This window comes from Euprymna scolopes, chromosome 6 (assembly GCF_053919585.1).
Source record: "Euprymna scolopes isolate OS-2025 chromosome 6, ASM5391958v1, whole genome shotgun sequence".
In the NCBI taxonomy this organism is placed as follows: Eukaryota; Metazoa; Mollusca; class Cephalopoda; order Sepiida; family Sepiolidae; genus Euprymna; species Euprymna scolopes.
Window position 1 is genome coordinate 142,120,320 of NC_136487.1, and position 21,059 is coordinate 142,141,378.

Here is a 21,059-nt window from a genome sequence, read left to right on the forward strand (position 1 = left end):
TTGAAGAGTAGCATATGAAGAACAGATACTACATTTAATCGTATCTTCTTAGCGTAAAAAAATATTTTAAATTTCAGCATAATAATGTATTCCGTTTTCTTCATATATGAACTTCTTTTATTCTCTGCATTGATACTCTGATATATTAACTTATTTAAAAAAAACAACGTGACAATTTCTATTGTAACACTCATAACGTTGGTAAACTTTCCATACTCGCGCGGAAGGACAGAATACCAGAATTAACACCATAAATTAGAAACCACTATTAGCAGTAATCTATTTTTCATCTTGACAGTCGGTGAAAAGGTCATTCTGTTTACGTTATCACTAAAGTATACACAATTTAAACACACGCACAAATATATATACATACATACATACATATATATATATATATATATATATATATATATATATATATAATAGTAGTAAGTTATGAAAATATATATGGCAGAATATTCCGTGTTTCATTCTAGTGAGGATTCGTCAGACTTATGCAAAAATGGTTAGCACGCATTTTTATATACACACATACTATTGAATTTTCTAGTTCGCCAATCAGCTTCTTAGTTGCCGCCGCGCCCATCCTAATCAGACTATGGGCAAGTATTTACAGGACAATGAATAGTTGCCTTCAGGTTAACCCCTTTCCTTTGTGTGTTGTATAGGAATGGCAGATATCCTTTGTTGTAGTAAGCTGACTCACTTTCAACCTAAGTCTAGTTAGATATGTTATTTTTTATTTTAGTCTATGTTTCGGATATTATGTTAGTTTTTATATATATATATATATATATATATATATATATATATATATATATATATATATATATATATATATATATAATTATTTATGAATATGTATGTTTATTTTATTGTAAATTGACTAGAGAAACAAACCTAGAATCGGACGATCAAGCCTTTATGTGCTTTAGACTAAAACTACAACATAACATTAGCTACTTTTATTTTCTCTACAGCTCTACCTCGACCCAGGACAGCACCATAATTAACATAGACACATCACTCTCCCTCGACACTAGCTCACAAGTACATGTATTGTGAGACTTTAATGTCCGCCACAAAAACTGGCTTGGATTCTCTACTTACACAGATGCAGCGGGAAGCACAACACATAGCTTCGCTATATCTCACTCCCTATCACAAATGGTTACGTTTCCAACACGTTTCCCTGACCAGCAAGAACAACACGCATCACTTCTGACCACACAGTTCCCAAGGATTGTATAGAAATTCTGACAGACCACTCGGGAATGCTGATCATGCAGTAATAATGGTCGAAATCGCCCTTAACTCTAGACCCAAGACTGAAGAGCCAGTGCTCAAAACAACGAGATATTATAAAAAGGCTGACTGGAAAGCCATCTGAGATCTTATCAGAGATGCCCCATGAGGAAATATTTTTTCTCTTTCTGTGTAACAGTGCGCAAATGAGACCACTGAATGGTTCAAAACGGCAATTGAAGCACATGTTCCCATGCGGAAATTTTATAGCAAGCCACACACTTCCCAATGGTTTACTTCAACTTGCGCAACTGCCATTGCTCAAAGGCAGCATGCATACCACAGATTTTACCAACATAAGTCCAGTTCAAACAGACAGAAGTATATAGAAGCTAGAAGTAACGTTAAGAAAGAAATAGTGACAGCTTAGAGAGGATTTACTGAAACCACTAAAAACGCATAGAAGCACAAAAATTAGGAACGCGTGACTTCTGGAAAATTCACAACAGTGTAGTAAATAATGGGCAATCAACAATTCCCCCACTAACCAAAAATCACGAAGTTGTTTGCTCAGCAACCGACAAGGCTAATATGCTTGCCAGCCGGTTTGCCTCAAACTCCACACTGGACCCTACCAACCACCCCCTGCCTGACTTTCCTTTGCGGACAGACGCCACGCTAGATGATTTAAAAATCACCCCTGCTCAGGTGCATGCTATCATAAAAAACCTTGACACTTCAAATATATGTGGACCTGATCTCATGCCAGCTGTGCTATTAAAAAAGTGCTCAGCCGAAGTAGCTCCAGTTCTCTCCAAACTCTACAACAAATGCCTTAATGAATCTTGCTTTCCGGACTGTTGGAAAACTGCTTCTGTGGTACCAGTATTCAAGAATTCTGGTGAAAGAACTGACCCATCAAATTATCGCCCCATTAGTCTCCTCCCACTTTTTGCCAAAATATTTGAGACCTTAATTAATCATACTCTAGTCTATCACCTTACAGATGCTAAACTTCTGACTGACAAACAATATGGATTTAGACAAGCCCGTTCCACAGCAGACATCCTCACTGTAATCTCTGAATGTATATACCATTCACTGGACAAAGCGGGGGAGGGCAGAGCGGTAGCTCTAGATATATCTAAGGCTTTTGACAGGGTATGGCATGAGGGTCTCCTTAGGAAAATTAGATCATACGGTATCACTGGTAGAATACTTAACATAATTAAATCCTTCTCATATAAGGGAAAAATCCAGGTTGTCCTCGACGGTCGTACATCTAAACAATATGATATAAATGCGGGAGTGCCTCAGGGGTCTATCCTTGGACATCTATTGTTCCTGATATTCATTAATGACCTCCCCGACAAAATTGCCTCTGAGATGGGTATATATGTTGATGATACCACACTCTATAACCGGCATGACAGGAAAACAAATGAACATATATCTAAAGAAATGGAAAAACACTAGAGGATGACCTCCAATCTGTAGTGGAAAGGGACTAAAATGGTCACATTCAATGCTGCCAAGACAAAACTGGTTTCCTTCAATAATTATAAGAAACTTTCTCTGTCACCAATGGCCAGTGACTCTTTATCTGAGAGTACATCTTTCAAACTGCTTGGCCTAACGTTCACAAGAAACATGAGTTGGAACAATTACATTGAAAGCGTTGCCAGGGCCGCTGCAAAGAAGGTAGGCTCTCCCTACCGTGCTAGAAAAGTACTAACACTCGAAAGTATCCTGTACCTCTATAAGGCCACAATTCGCCTATGTATGGAGTATTGCTGCCACATCTGGGCTGGTGCATCTGCTGCTAGTCTCTCGCTCCTAGACAAGGTTCAAAAGAGAGTCGTAAATCTGATAGGCCCTGAACTGGCATCTAAGCTTCAGCCTCTGTCTCATCGATAAAACGTTGCATCCCTCTGCCTGTTCTATAAGTATTTTAATGGTGAATCCTCTGGCGAACTGCAGACCCTTGTGCCCCCACGATGTAGACACTCTCGACAAACCCGACAGGCAGCTAAATCCCACCCCACACAGTAGAGATCCCTAGATGTAAAGATCTTTCTACTCCAGTAGTTTCTTCCCCAGAACCGCTAAACTCTGGAATTTCATTCCAGGCCACTACTTCTCCAACTGTACTGACATGCAGAAGTTCAAGTGTAACGTGAACCGACATCTTGCTGGCCAAATCCCAACATAGTACCCCAGTAGTTGTGACCTAACGGCGTTTAACTCCTAAAAAGCGGAGATCTACTTTTTATTCAGCCAAATACATTTGTAAAGACTTTATAATTAACATGAGAGAAAAAATTTTGAAAAACAAAAATAAAATAACATGTTAGAGTGGGGGATCACTTTTCTATATAAATTAATCGTAAAATGAGCATCCGCTTTTTGGCCACTAAGCGTACAATGAGACATGTCACCTCTAGCATTTTTTCAAGGTTGGCGATTGAGGAGGAGGGACAAATTTTGCCAAATACAATTTTTTTCTGGTGGAGGGGGCTAGAATTACATTGGAAACATAAAATAACAATAAATTTAATTTTTTTGTATGAGACCATTCTCTACTTTCACCTAACAATTTAATAAACAAAACAAACCCAAAAATATGACAAATTCAATTTTTTTTTTTTTAGGGGGATTACATTAGAAACATAAAACGACAAATAAAAAGCATATCGAAAAGCCTCCCCGCCCCGTTAAAAAAAGCCAATAAAAAAAATAGAGGTAAATGTGTAGTTTAGCGGCGTACATTATTTGACAGACAAAAATTATAAAAACTATTTATTTTTATATAAAAAATTATTAGACCTAAAGGCTGAAATAAAACAAACAAACAAAAAATCATTTTTATGTTTTTTTTAATCATTTTTTATTAGACTAAATGTGCACGCCTTAACCATTTAAAATGGCTTTTTTTTTAGGTTTAATAGATTGGCTTTTTTAAAGCCACATTTTTTTACGCTCTTTCATTACAAAAAAAAATGGCGACCAAAAACATAGTTCATAGCTTAAAAAAGGTCAATCTGCCAAATTTTAAAAGCCATATAGCGGTCTCTAATAATAAATATAAATGATAAAAAATAATAAAAATAAATTTTTTTTTGTTTTATTTCAGCTTTTCGCTCTAACAATATGTTTTATATAAAAATAAATAGTTTTTATATTTTTTGTCTCGCAAATAATTTACGCCGCTAAATTACACATTTACCAAAATAAAAAATAAACGCACGCATTAATGTTTATAAACGTTATTTTTTTTAGGTTCACAAAATGGTGAGTTTTCTTAGGACAGTGATCCCTTCTGCCGAAATATCTGGTGGAGAGGGTATCAGATACTTCTTTTTGGGGGCGATTACATTTACATGTTTTTATCTATTCTTTTATTTTTGAAATTGTTGAAAATGATTAGTATAGCAGGCGTGTTTTAAACAGACATTCATATCAACCTATGCAACGCCGGGTACCCTTGCTAGTAATATATATATAATATATAATATATATGCAATATATGTACAACATATAATGTATATAATATCTACTATTATATAAATGTCACTTTGTTTGTGTGTATGTGTGTGTGTGTGTGTGTGTGAGAGAGAGAGAGAGAGAGAGAGAGAGAGAGTTTATTTCCATAAGTTCCATAATGTCTAGGCCTATCGTTTGCAAATTTCACACAAAGCTAATTAATATGTCTGGCAGTGTTCTTAGATATGTTTTTTTTTTATATAGAACTTCATCCGATAAATATCGAAAATCGAAAAAATCCGATCTTAAAAATAACTTTTCTCTCTCATAGATAAAAAAGAAAAAAAATACATGGGAATATTTGACGTTACGCTGGTAGAGATAATAAAACCTTAGCAAATAATTTCTTTAAGAGAAACATATATTATAATCTGTAGATATAGCATAGTGGTAGAGTATTCAACTACAGATCGAATGATCCTGTGTTCAAGCCAACACTTTCATTTCATTTCATTTCTTATTAATTAGTTCAATTTACGATAACAGAAAGGTATTATTTACAATAACCGTAAATAAGTTTTTCGTTTGCATATTTTAAAACTAAACATTAATCGAAAATGAGAAAATGACTTTTCCAAGGCATTCATCGTCAAGTCCAAATATCAGCTGACGTGAAGTTGTAAACAAACACATATAGAATTTGATGAACAACATTATCATGATTACTTTTTAATCTTGAATAAATACTTTTACAGTTTTAACAAAATAGCTACAATAACATCAGAGCGTCTCCATTTACGCTGAATATCTACAGAATGCCAACATCAATATATTACATATGAATCAGTTCCCTGTGGAATTTCTACAGGTCCCGCTAGTACACACACACACACACACGCACACACACACACACACACACACACACACACACACACACACACACATATATCTATATCTACGAGCAGGAAGACCTATATATATATATATATATATATATATACACGAGGGGCGTGCAATAAGTAATGCCCCTGACCCACTTCCAGTTGTCTGATCTAGCTGAAATTTTGCATATGCAATGACTTATATCACTACGGTTTATGTGGCAAATTACAGCTCTGAACTAATTGTGGTTTCTGTTTTGCAGGTGTTTGAACTGAGTCAGGTGTGAAATGGAGCCTGTTGAATGTCGAGCAGTGATTCAGTTTTTAAAACGGCGCACACCACAGAAAACTTTTGAATAAATGAAAGAAAGTTATGGTGATAATGCCCCATCATATGACCTTGTAAAACGCTGGCATCGTGAATTCAAACATGGCCGGAAGTCTGTGTCTGTCGCCCTCCTTCTGCCATTGATGAGGAATCTGTCCGTAAAGTTGAGGCTGCCATTTTAGAAGATCGGCGCATTACTATTCGCTTAATAGCGCAGGATGTCAAGATTAGTACAGGGTCTGTGGAAACTATCATTCATGACCATTTGCATATGCATAAGGTGTCTGCAAGATTGATTCCCAGGTTGCTCACACCATTCCAGAAGCGAGAACGCGTCGAGTTCTCGAGGATGAATTTGGAGATGTGCCAAGAATATTAGTCAAATTTTTTCAAAAGACTGATTACACATGATGAAACCTGGGTCCATCACTATGATCCAGAGACCAAAGCCCAGTCAATGCAGAGGAAGCACTTGGACTCACCACCTCCAAAGAAGGCAAGGGTGCAGCCCTCCGCTGGCAAGGTCATTCTCACAGTCTTCTGGGACCAGGACGGAGTAGTGATGACAGATTTCCTGGCAAAGGGTACCACAATTACAGGGGCCTATTATGCTTCACTTTTGAGGAAATTAAGGGAAGCTGTCAAAATCAAGAGGCGGGGCAACATCAGCAAAGTACCCTCCATCCTGCAGGACAACGCCCGGTCCACAACTCGCATGTCAGCAGATCAGAAGCACGGGCGTGAAATCCTTCCCCATCCTCCTTACTCTTCTGACCTTGAACCCTCTGACTTTCACCTCTTCCCAGCCATGAAGTTGCTTTTGAAAGAAAAGCGTTTCCCAGATGATGCAGCCTTGGTTTCTGAAGTAACGTTGTGGTTGGAGGACCAACTTGGAGTGTTCTACGAAAACGGTCCTCAGAGCTGCATCAAACGATGGGAGAAATGCATAACTCTGGGTGGTTCCTATGTAGAGAAAGACTAATAACTGTGCCAAGTTTCGTTGCTCTACTGCTATGGGAACTGGGTCAGGGGCATTACCTATTGCCCCTCATGTATATATATATATATATATATATATATATATATATATATATATATGTATATATATATATGTATATATATATATTTCAGATTAAATATGTTTTTAACTCATTTTCAAAGTGTTTTTTTTAACTTTTTTTATTAATTATCTGCTCATATATATATATATATATATATATATATATATATATATATATATATATATATATATATATATATACACGAGTAGGAAGATCCGACGTTGCCCAGGAATGATGCATGATTAACGAATATTTCACATTCCTATATTTTTATTGTCATTATTGTCATCAAAATCTGTGAACACCCCCGGAAGGGAGCTTCACATGCCTCGATGCAGTAACTTTGTCCAAAATATATGTTATTCTACATTGCACTCTAGAGAAGTTACTGTTTCTTTTATAAAATTATTTTATATATTCGAAATCGGAACCCCATGCGCTTTCAAATAAATAATTGAATTCATTCAAAACGTATCGCAAAAACAAAAACAAATAAACAACATTTGCGTTAATCGCGATATATCCAAACAGTCGTGCGAGATAGTCCAGTGGTAGGAGTTTATACTTCTTACTATGCGGTCCCGATTTCGAATCTCGTCAGATTTAGCCATCCGATAGGTCGTAGACGACGAAACACGTCTCAGAGGATAATTATATTAAACAAAAAAAGAAAACAATATATGCATATATATATATATATATATATATATATATATATATATATATATATATGCCGCTCCCTCTATGGGTGCACCAAATTGGTAAAAGGGAAAATTATACCCAACTCGCATTTAGGTGAAAATGCACTTTTGAATAAATAATTGAATTCATTCAAAACTTATCGCAAAAACAAAAAGAAATAAACAATATATATATATATATATATATATATATATATATATATATATATATATATATATATATATATACTAGCATTTCAGCCCGGCGTTGCGCGGGTGTTTGGAGGTGTATGTTGAGCAAAAAAAAAAGCAGTCAACTTTTTAAAATTTGACCCCTTAATATTTGTTGTTTTAGGCTCAAATCAAGTTATCAAGTTAGATGCATGTCCAAGGTACCTATATCTAAAATTTACAGTGTTTAGACCCAAAATTGTCGGAGGAGTTTGGTAGGGTTCTCAAAAGTCAAATCGTTGAACTTTGACCCCTTAACAGACAAATTTCCGGCCGACAACGGATCACGAAGACTTTCCTAAATCTCAGTACCCTGTACATCAAATTTCGAGTCTGTAGACTGAAAATTATTGAGAGTTATTTCGTATGAAAATGTACACACACACAGACAGACACACATACACGTTTACTTTTATAGATATATAGATAGATAGATTAATAGCTTAAACAAAAATATATACGTATGCATAAATATATATGGAAACAATTTTTTTTTACTGTAAAGATTTTACGCAAATCTTATACAAGTATAAATCATGTAGAATATCTGCATAGATATAATTACACGTAATAGTTAATTCTAGATGATCATCCCATAAGAAAACCGAAAAAACTAATAGGGAATTAATTAAAATGAATGTTTAAAAGAATATGCAAATTAGCTAGATCTTTTGCTAGTGAATGCATTTCCACAACCCATATATAAGAAAATTGTATTTTATTTTTAAACAAAGAGAAAAGAGGGTTTTTAATATGAATATCAATACACACAAAAGAAAAACGAATGTATAGGACTACCAGCATGGGTGCCCGGCGTTGCCCGGGTGTTTGGAGGTGTATGTTAAGCAAAAAAAAAGGGGGGGGGCAATTTCTTAACCTTTGACCCTTATTATGACCGCTTAAAATTCATTGTTTTGGACTCACATCAAATTATTAAGTTAGATCCATGTACAAGGAACCTATATCTAAAATTTCAAGTGTTTAGACCCCAAATTGTCGGAGGAGTTTGGTAGAGTTCTCAAAGGTCAAATCGTTGTACTTTGACCTCTTAATCGCCAAATTTCTGGACGAAAACCGATCCCATAGATTTTTCCAAATCTCAGTACCCTGTATATTAAATGTGGTGTCTGTAGACTAAAAATTGACAGAGTTATTGCGTAGGAAAATGTACACACACTCTGACACACAAACACACAGACACGTTCATTTTTATAGATATACTAGCATTTCAGCCCGGCGTTACCCGGGTGTTTGAATGTGTATGTTGAGCAAAAATAAATAAATAAATAAATAAAAGTGGTAGTAGGAAGGCAGGCTCGAACCCATACCGCAAATGAGGAAAAGAATGGGAGAGAAAAAACCTGACGTCTATGCTGTTACGACCACCGCCAAACCGGAAGTGATATTTTTATTAAAATTTAGGCTCGACAATCGAAAGAACAAGATGACTTTAAAAATATATGCGAAAAAAGCGACTCCCTGTAGAAAATTGCCCAATTAAAGGTGAAGATATTAATGTTTTAGCCAATTTTTCGATATTTGTCGTCTGAAAGGTCGAACGTCAAAACGATACTGATCTTGAGAAAATCCGTCGCCTCTGTCGAAATTGTTGGGCAGACATGCAAATATACATACATACATTTTAATATTGGTAACAAAATTTTCGACCCAAACCGATGAAAAAGCTTGCCCTATCTCTAAATACCCTTTATGTGAAATTTCAAATATTTAGACCAGAAATTGTCTGAGTAATTTGGTAGAGACCGAAGAGATCTATTTTTAAAAAAAAACTTTGACACCTATTATGACCCCTTAAAATTTATTGTTTTGGGCTCATATCAAGTTATCAAGTTAGATCCATGTCCAATGAACCTATATCTAAAATTTCAAGTGTTTAGACCCAAAATTGTTGGAGGAGTTTGGTAGAGTTCTCAAAGGTCAAATCGTTGAACTTTAACCCATTAATCGCCAAATTTCTGGTCGAAACTCGATCCCATAGATTTTCTCAAATCTCAGTACCCTGTATATCAAATTTCAAGTCTGTAAACTTAAACTTGACAGAGTTATTGCGTAAGGAAATGTACACAAACAAACAGACATACAGATACACAGACACGTTCACTTATATATATATATAACGTTATACCGTTTTTCTTCCGCGTCGTTACATTTACTATAACACTTTTATGTGGAAATTGATTGCATTAATCTTTTTTTTAATTGGAAAAATGATTCCTATTTATTTTCTCTCCGCACGAGGATAAAATTAAAATCAAGGCAAGTTTTATATGTGAGATAAATCTAGCTCCCAAAAAGAGCTCTCGGAATTGAGACAAAAAATAAAAATTACCTCAGTCTTGAACACGGTTTCCCACCCTTTTTCGGCAAACGCCATCTTGAATACTCGGATAACGACTACCGGACCCCTTCCTACATGCATCCTTACATATAATGTTAGTAGCAGTAGTAGTACATAATTATAATGAAAAGAAAAACACTGGGTATTCATATAGTTTTGTCAACATTACAGGGTGTGATTCTTGAATTAATTTTTCCAATTAAAAATTAGAGTGATGCAATCAATTTCCACATGAATTTTGAAACACCTGGTAATGTTATTATAAGTCTTTCACTCCCTAAAGGATCTCACGGACGCCTTTACCATAACCCTAACCTTATACGATAAATTTTTCCACCGGCCACCTAAAGTTTCGTACCCCCTCCGTTGGGTAGTACGGACCTGTTGGGAAACTCTGGTCTAGAAAAAATTCTTTATCCTTTAGGGAGAAAAGATAAAGTGTAGTATCACAGCAGATGGTATATTTTGATCTTTGAAAACACCGAACAGAATATAATTTTCGTCGATGATTTACCCAGAGTTTCCATATATATGTAATGTTGAGCATCATTCAACTGAATTAATAAACGCTTGTTGCCTCACGCTTTATATATATATATATATATATATATATATATATATATATATATATATATATATATATATATATATATGAAGCTGAACGTCTGTGCGTGTGTCTCGTCACGAATAAGCTCCTATATGGTTGACTATTATAGAAAACTGATCACATATAATGGTAGAAGATGTATCGAGACACAGGAATGGGTATGTTTCATCTGGCATAATAATGATTCATTAAAATTGTGGGGTCTACGTACGCGCTTGGTACACAAAGTATGGAAATAAAAAAAACAAAAAGAAAACAAAAACGTTTACAAGTGTTTTTGATATAGATGTACATAATAATACTTTGCTAAGTATGTTTTAATTTAAATAGAGGTGGTATAATAAAACTATGGGGTCTGCGTTCGCGCCTGGCCTCCATAGAATGAAAATAGGCACAAACTTTAATAAAGACTTTTCATATCTATCTGCGTAAGTATACTTTGATAATTATGTTTTCAGTATGAAGAAATATGGTATAATAAAATTATGTGTAGTTCGTTCGCACCTGACCTCCATAGAATGGAAGTATGTCACAAAGTTTAACATGGTTTTTTTTAATATAGTTCCACAGAATATTGTGATAAGTGTTGCAGTATGAACAGGTATGGTATAATAAAGTATGATGTTTATCTATTTTATTTTTACTTTCAGCATATTGTGCTTTGGTTTTGATACTCCCAAATTCGAAGCTATCTCTTTACAACCCTCCCTTTTCATAACCTATCATACTTTCATATATCAGAGTCCATTTTCTATAGGCTTTTTTGAACCCAGTAAACGATGGGTACTTTTGCTAGTATATATATATATATATATATATCAGATATTAAGAGGGTATATATATATATACATATATATATATATCAGATATTAAGAGTATATATATATATATATATATATGAACAAATGATTAATAAAACATGTTAAAAGACATCTTGAAAAAGAGTTAAAAACATATTTAATTTTAAAAAAAGGAAACACAAGATAAGTGGATAGTCCTTAATCCGCGGAGTTTCGAAGAAATACTCTCCTTTTCATCAGAGGGCAGGAATTAGCAAAATGCAGGATCAGATTTTGCATATAAAAGTATTTAATGAAACTACAAGTAAGTCACAGATCTTTCTTGGTTAAAAAAAAGGTGAGGTAAGGGGAACAGGAGGCAAAAGAAAAATGATAAAAAGATTCCACATGAATGGATAGTCCGGTGAAGGGTAAAAATCCAAAAATGGTAAAATCCAAAACGGTCGAATTTAAAATTTCAATCCAATGGGTAAATTCCAAATGGTCCAAAATAATCCAAAAGGCAGAGTTCCTTGGAAAAAAGCGCAAATGGAATGAATTCCAAATCATTAAAAGAAAAGCACTGGAGAGAATATTTAAAAACACGTCTGTCAAGGCTGGATGAATCAAAAAATTTTTTTTGATTCATCCAGCCTTGACATCTCTTTTTCAAGATGTCTTTTAACATGTTTTATTAATCATTTGTTCATATTATAAGCTCTATTTCCTTTTCGGTTTCATTGAGCTTTTACATCTGGCTGAGTTTATTTTACTTGTAAATATTAACTCTTTAATATTTATAATATATTTTAAGTTTACCATTTTGATTACCTTGGTAAACTTATTGTAATTTTTTATTATATATATATATATATATATATATATATATATATATATATATATATATATATATATATATATATATATATATATATATATATATATATACACTTTTCAATAATAAAGCTTGAACCCGGAATTAGATGGGATCGAGCAATTGCATCAACAACTAATTCTGGGTTCAAGCTTTATCATTGAAAAGTGTATGTGAACGGGTAGATTGCGCAGTGGCCCATATGGTTAGGTCGTCATTATTACACACTTCATGCGTGCGACGACCTGGGTTCTCGCCTATGTCGGAGCACGTCACTGATGAGATGCAGTACATCGAAACCCACTTTGGGTCTGGCGTTGTCCGTTGTCGATACAATTTCTCGATTCCATGTAATTCTGGGTTCTAGCTTTATCATGGAAAAGTGTGAACGGGTATATATATATATATATATATATATATATATATATATATATATATATGTGTGTGCGTGTAGATCACGCTATATACATGCTAAAATGTTCCTACATTAAGAAGTTAAGTTATGTTTATAAATACTTCCTTTTTAATTGTTTGAATTAATCGTAATTTGAAATTAACTCAAGAAATAAGCGCATTTTAACCTCCTTATCTTACGAGGTTTTGCCCGTTGTTCTGATTCAATACGCTTTCTATCACTGTCGCTTCAGTTACTCTCTCTCTCTCTGGTAACTAGCCAAATATAAAAACAAGTTAACTATAAAACACTAACTTCAAATTTTCTATTATAAACGATAGGAAATGTCACTGCATCAGTAATACAGTAGAAAAAAAAAGAAGAAAAGAGAGATGGATATATAGCTAGATAGTGCGAGCGAGTGAGTGTGTGTGTGTGAGGAGAGAGAGAAAGGGAGAAAGAGAAAGGAAGACAGAGATCTAAAAGGTAGAAGGATAAAATTAGCGCCCTAGAGAAACATTATTCCATTTCTGTTTGATGAACCCCCCCCCTTTTTGCATACCATCTACTAGTTAGCCAGTTGTGTACAAATGCCAAGAGTGATAGGAGCTTTCTATCATGTCTGACAGTGACACAATGTCAAACGAGCGAGATCGGAGATGCGCCGCTGTACAATTCATGCTCTTTACCGATCCAAGCTATGGCAACAGGATCATTGCCAGCACCCTCAAAATGACGGTTCAACGCTTGAGGGAACAATTCAATGAAATTTCCGGCCACGATTATGGTCTTTGATGCGGTTTCAAGTAAGGGCTACATCATATCACCTTACATCTTCGAAGTTGGCTTCAAAGCGATGATTGAGTTTTAAAGCGGCTAAATTGAATAGATGTCAGCTCTACTATATAATCCAACTACTTGAATTTTTTTTTTTCAATAAATGTTTTAAAATAAAGTTGTAGTGCTTTTTCTTTAAGGCGAAAAATTTATTGTTTCACCCTGTAGACATTGAGAAGATATAAGGGACAGAAAGAGACTGGTTTGTATGTTGCTTTATAACTATATGGATATATATATCTTATAAATAAATAAACAGATAATTAAAAAAATTAATAATTTGGAACGAGAAGCAAACGGATGGATAAAAGAAAGTGAGGAATAAAATAAATAAATAAATATAACTTAACAGTAAAATAGATAGATACTATAGTCGCCACCAGAAAAGAAAAAAACAATAAAATCCAAAGAAAGGGAAGTTAACAGCGATGATAATATTACTTCAGATCAAAGCGAAAACTTAGGCCGATAAACAACCGCCAAGTTTAAAAAACAAGACCCCTGCTGCTACAGTTTGATCACATGAGATTGTACTCCCCCTCTTCCCTCAATCGCCCACCTCTACTCCCCTCCTTCACCAATCCTTCTTTCAAAACTCCTACTGCGCACATTCACATACATCCCACTTCCTTTCAAAGCGGAAACCACACCCGAATATCCTATAAAAAACAAATGTAGTCTGGACTCTCTTTTCAATATCGCCCTATTTTTCTTAGTCTGATGAGGTGGCCTTCTTAGGATTCCATTGAAACATGTATGCACATATGTAACCAATGTTTGTATGATAAATAGACCATCTCTCTTTCTCTCTCTCTTTCTCTCTCTCTCTCTATACATATATATATATATATATATATATATATATATATATATATATATATATATATATATATATAAATTCACCTGCCCTTTTTTAAAAGATTAAACCGTCCGATCGTGAAGACAAGCGCGTAAGGTCAACAGTTTTAAAATTATATGGACTTATTAATTCACTAGTAGTTCAACCCGGCTTTGCTCGGGTTCTATGTACTGTTCTTAACTTAATGTGCGTATGTATATGTATATTAAAAAATATGACACATGTCCCGATAACCTACAGTTAAAATTTCAAGTGTTTAGACCCAAAATTGGCGGAGGAGTTTTATAGAGGATGCACAGTCAACTTTTTCAACTTTAATATCTTGGCAGCCAAAATTTCGCCCCAAAACTGATTAAAATACTTGCCGCATGTCTAAATACCCTTTTATGTAAAATTTCAAATGTTTAGACTCAAAATTGTCTGAATAGTTTACTAGAGACCACAAAGGGAAAATCTTTTTAATTTTGACCCCTTGGCAGCCAAATTTTCAACCAAAAACCGACTAAAATCTTGCTCTGTATCTGAATACACTTTATGTATAATTTCAAATGTTTAGACCAAAAATTGGCCGAGTAATTTGGTAGAGACCGCAGTGGTTAATTTTGTTTTTTAAAACTTTGACTCCAATTTTGACTTCTTAACATTTATTGTTTTGGGCTCAAATCAAATTAAAATGTTTGGTCCATGTCCAAGTAACCTTTATTTAAATTTCAAGTGTTTAGATTTAAAATTGGCGGAGTAGTTTTGTAGAGTTTTCGACGGTCATATCCTTGAATTTTGATCCCTTGACAGCCAACTTTCTGTCTGAAAATCGATTTAAAAGATTTTCCCAAATCTAAATATCCTTTATGGCAAATCTCGAGTCTGTAGACTAAAATTGACAGAGTAGTTTGTTAGAGAAATGTATATACAGAGACACACAGAGAAAATTTCACTTTTATAGATATATAGATTGCTATTAGGTTGGTGCAAAAATAATGTCGTTTATATATATATATATATATATATATATATGTAGTTGAACGTAAAAAAATAACATGATTTTTGCACCAACCTAATAATAACTATTGTTAAATTTTCTTAACAATCGGAGGTATCTGAATTCACACGAGAAGCTTCGACTATCTTTTTATTCCAGTTCAATAAAACTAAATTAAACCAAATATAGCCTAATTTACCACTCCTTACGCATAGTAACATTGTTCCATGATCCATAATGTTTGGTAAAATAGTTTAGAAGGGAATAATGTACATACAAATATATAAATATATAAACATACCTAATGCCCTATAAATATAGATTGACTATTTTCTATGAGAGTCGACGGTTAAGGTAACACACTGTTTGTTCTTAAACTATTACCTTATTATTATTAACTTAAACTGTTCATACTATACAAGTTTTGTTATTCAGGTGAAGAGGATACTTTTATTATGAAGAATTGTACAGTGTGAATTACCTGGCGTCAGTTTTGGCGTTATGCTTCTAAGAGAGACCTGAACAAAAATGATTATACAGCAGATGTTAAGTGGAGATATAAATAAACAAAGAATAATAATAATTACCTCAAAGTGGACAGCAATTTACGTTCTCAAGGAGAAGCAGACGATACGAAGTTATTAATAAAAATGTAATTGTACCAACTGTAATTCCGTAATTAGACAGTCAACTTTCTGTATTGAACTCTCCTGTGTTTGGAGTCGTCTTTATGTGTTTCTTCTTTACCGTTTTTTTTCTCTATTTATTTTTCTTTTACTGTTATGCCTTGAAGGCGTAGAGCAATTGCATGCAGCCAGCCGAAGCGATATTAAGGGCAATCTGATGTTACAGACGCTACAGGTTATATTCAACTAACGAAAACCGCGTTGACCTGAAGATTTTTCTTCCTTTTCTTTTTTGGTGGTGGGTTTAGGGGGCGTTTCTTGACTTCGATTTTGTGCGCTCAAAAACCGCCCAAACTCACTTGACAAGTTTTCGCTAATGTTCCGGTTGGACTTTTTAACAGATACAGACGTCGCCCTTTCTTTTATAAAAAGAAAATATATTTAAAAAAAAAAGGAGGGATTAAAGGTGAATAGGAAGAAAGTGTACAAAGAGAAAGGGCTGATAATTTGATTAGATACTTTCGTAGGTGTGGCGTTTTGAAAATCTATCTATCTATGTCTTTGTATCTTGCAATCTTCATATATATATATATATATATATATATATATATATATATATATATATATGTGTGTGTGTGTGTGTGTGTGTGTGTGTACACTAGCAAAAGTACCGTTGACTGGGTTCAAAAACAACCTACAGAAAATGGACTGATTTATGAAAGTATGATAGGTTATGAAAAGGAAGGGTTGTAAAGAGATAGCTTCGAATTTCGGCGTATCAAAAACAAAGCAAAATATGATGAAAGTAAAATAGATAACCCCATAATTTATTATGCCATACCTGTTCACACTGAAACATTTATCATAATATTCTGTGGATCTATATTAAAAAAAAACCTTGTTCAACTTTGTGACATCTTTCCATTCTATGGAGGTCAGGCGCGAACGGACACCCCATAATTTTATTATACCACATTTCTTCAAACTGAAACATAATTATCAAAGTATACTTACACAGATAGATATGAAAAGTCTTTATTAAAATTTGTGCCTATTTTCATTCTATATATGCCAGGCGCGAACGTAGACCCCACAATTTTACTATACCATCCCTATTTAAGTTAAAACATACTTATCAAAGTATTATTATATGCATCTATATCAAAAACACTTGTTAACGGTTTTTTTTAATTTAAATTTTTTTTATTCCCATACTTTATGGACCAAGCGCGTACGCAGACCCCACAATTTTAATGAATCATCATTATGCCAGATCAAACATACCCATTCCTGTGCCTCGATACATCTTCTATCATTATATGTGATCAGTTTTCTATAATAGTCAACCATATAGGAGCCTATTTGTGACCAGACACACACACAGACGTTCAGCTTTATATTATAGATATATATCGTACATGTATATATATATATTTTTTTTTCTTTTAAGATACCACGTTAATAGGGATAGTAAGTTCATATTTACTCATTTATATTATTATTAACTTGAAAAATAAATGGATATACCGAGTAACATAAAATAACAAAACAAATAAAACCTCTTTCATTTGTCCATTTTCGTTCATGCATCACACCAACACAACACCCGGTTTCCTGCATTGCTATAGACTTCTTATATTCCTCCATATCTATTTATCAGCAATGCTTCAACGAAACACTACCTCTCTCTCTCTCTCTCTCTCTATATATATATATATATATATATATATATATATATATATATATACAGACTTCTTTCTCCAAATTTACAAGATGGCAAGGAAGAAGAAAAGGAAAAAAGAAACAAAACAACACACTGAAGATGGAGTATACCTCTGAAATATATTTGTGATAAATTTCAAACATGTAAAATATTTGTTTATTTTCCTAATATTACGTTGTGATTTGGTTTCAAGCGCACTTGACGCGTATTATATATATATATATATATATATATATATATATACGTTGATAAAAACTGAATTGCATGTGAAAATAATGGACGTAGATTTACATCTCTATGTGCTCATCAGAGGAGTTAATGACACTTTTCTTATATGCTGCACAATACAATTAATCTATCCATATGCTTATGATACTATCCCACACTCTAATTAGGCTCTATAATGAATAATTAGTCCCCGTGTTGGATGAATTTTTACCAAATTAAACCAAAGATAAAATGTGAATGTGTGTGTGTGTGTGTGTGTGTGTGTGTGTGTGTGTGTATCATGCTATTGTACACGTCTATATGTCTATGTATTTATACATTTATACTGGCACTTTATATATCCACCTATGTTAGCATTTATGTACCTATCCATCTATCTATCCCACGTAAGTCTTCGTACTAATCTACTCAAGTCTTCATATCTATCTACTCTTTTGCACCATCTGCGCGTGAATAAAACGTTGACATGGAAATATAATCCCTTTTAACAAGTAGTAAAAGATGCTTATCAGTCACAAACATCTGACGATCAGATCAACCATGAAAAAGCAGAAAAGCGTTAGCAGAAGCTATTTTCAGTGTTTATATATGTAACGCGTTAGATGATGAAAAATAATGACAGTATCCTGTACCTTTACGAAGCTACCATTCGCCCATGTATGGCGTATTGTTGTCACATTTGGGTTGGTGCATCTGCTACTAGTCTCTCACTTCTGGACAGGGTTCAAAAGAGAGTCGCCAATCTAATAATATTGCATTATGGGTGATAGCACCATATGTCGATATGTATACTTGGGACTAAGGGTTCATCCTGATGGGTATACGTGTCACTAAATGTCTATGGTGGTTCTTCACTATCTGAACCCTAAGTTATATTGTTGCTGTCTATTTATGTTATATTGATATTTAATTGCGCACGCGCGTGCGTGCGTGCGTGTGTGTTTGTGTGTGTGATACATGCATTTTGGACATACGTTCATGTGTCTTTGATCTTGTCCACCTGGAATTCATCTTGTTCTTGGAGGGGAGGCTGGAACCTGTTTGGACGAATATGCATTCATTTCCAAGAACGCTGGTTGGTTTTATATAGTTTTTTATTTAGTTTCCGGGTGTCGATCGCAGAAGACTGGCAAGTGAAAGATTTGCTTGCGTGGTTAATTCTAGGTCTCCATTCTGAGACACGACAGCCCTCTCCCTGATGAAGGGGGACGACCTGTTAAACCGTCCACTCTGCTAAACGTCTAAATTCTAACTCCCATGATCTCCAGCTAACCTGATCTACGTAACTCACACGTTGGTCCTGTCAGCTGACCAGATGCTTCCGCTAAACTTGTCTATGATCTAGCTTTGTTATATTTTGCCAGTTTTTATAAATATTCTTCATATTCATCTCTTGTCCATCTCTCCAGTTAGATAGATAGATAGATAGATCGAGATGGATAGATATAGGAATAGATAGATAAATAGATAGATCGACACTTTCTTGTGTTCGACCTACTACATAACAATAGGTCCCGAACAGTCAGCTAGGCTTCAACCACTGTCCCATCGACGAAATGTTGCATCCCTCTACCTGTTTTACAAGTATTTTAATGGTAGGTGCTCCGACGAACTACAAGCGCTTGACATAAATACCTCCGACAAACCCGACAAGCAGCAAAATCCCACCCCTACACATTAAGATCTCCAGATGCCAGAAAGTCTTCTATTTAAACATTTTTCCTCAGAACTGCTAAATTTTGGAATTCCCTTTCCGGTTTCCTGCTTCCCCAACTGTACTGACATGCATAAGTTAAACAACAGACATATTGGTGCTCAACTCCTTACATAGTATCCCTGAATCATGTCCCAGATAGTACCCCCCTACAAAAAAGTGGCCCCATGCCTTGTTTGGGATGAAAATGCAATAAAAAATTACAACATCGAGAGAAGAACTGATATATTTAGTTTCCAGTGTTTCATAGAAATCGCAGATATCGATGAATGATCAAACTAATGTATACTTTTATTTGAAATAAAAATAAATGATATTATATATGTCATTGAGCTCTTTGGAAATTTATCAATTACTAAAAATCACAAAATTTTATATATATATATAAATATATATATATATATGAGTTAGGAGATTCGAAGTTCCTATCCGTCGCGGTTACCACCTGACGAAGGCCAGAGGAAGTTGGCCGAAACGTTGTGAACCAATAAAAAGATTTAAAAAAAAAAGAACAACTAATAAAGATGAGACTAATAGTCCGAAATAAAAATAAAATTAACATGCATATATGATTGTTGAGCTGGATTAAATCCGACGATATGAAATAAAAATGGAGGTGGAAGGACCTGGATACTCAACGTTTCGCCCGATTTATGCGGGCTTCTTCAAGAGGGATGGACATTGACGAGAGAGTCGGAGGATTGGGGCTATATATAATGATGGGGGAGAGCAGCGTGTTGTCCTTATGTAAATTAGATGTCATACATACATGTATATACATTTTATGAGAAAATAAATCATAGTAAACTAGTGTGGTGGATTATGTCTAAAATTTAAAATATCGTAGAAACTAAAAACATTGCGTCTGGAAATATAGATAGATTAAGTAAATAAAATGACACGAGATTACGAAGGAATTTTTTTTTCTTTTTTTTTTTTTCAAATTAGAGATAATTGAATTGGGATAAAATAGCGTAGTAACTTAAAAGATGGTGTCTAAAAATAAGAATAGGAGGTGATAAAATGGAGTCTAAAAATAGATAATGATAAAATAAAAATACTAAATAAGTAAAATAAAAATAATAAAATTAAGTGAAATTACGAATTTTTGTCTTTATATATATATATATATATATATATATATAATTATTTTCTACTATAATAATTA

General features: G+C 34.1%; 1 protein-coding gene across 1 annotated transcript in view; it reads right to left on the minus strand.

Annotated features, from left to right (window-relative positions):
* The window catches only part of LOC145278009 (inositol 1,4,5-trisphosphate-gated calcium channel ITPR3-like), a 704,464-nt gene extending 687,860 nt beyond the window's left edge, over positions 1–16,604 (minus strand). The window contains exon 1 of the mRNA XM_080130185.1: positions 16,188–16,604. The gene's annotated coding sequence lies outside the window, so the exon portion shown is untranslated. The remainder of the gene's footprint in view (positions 1–16,187) is intronic.
* Between the last annotated feature and the right edge of the window lie 4,455 nt (positions 16,605–21,059).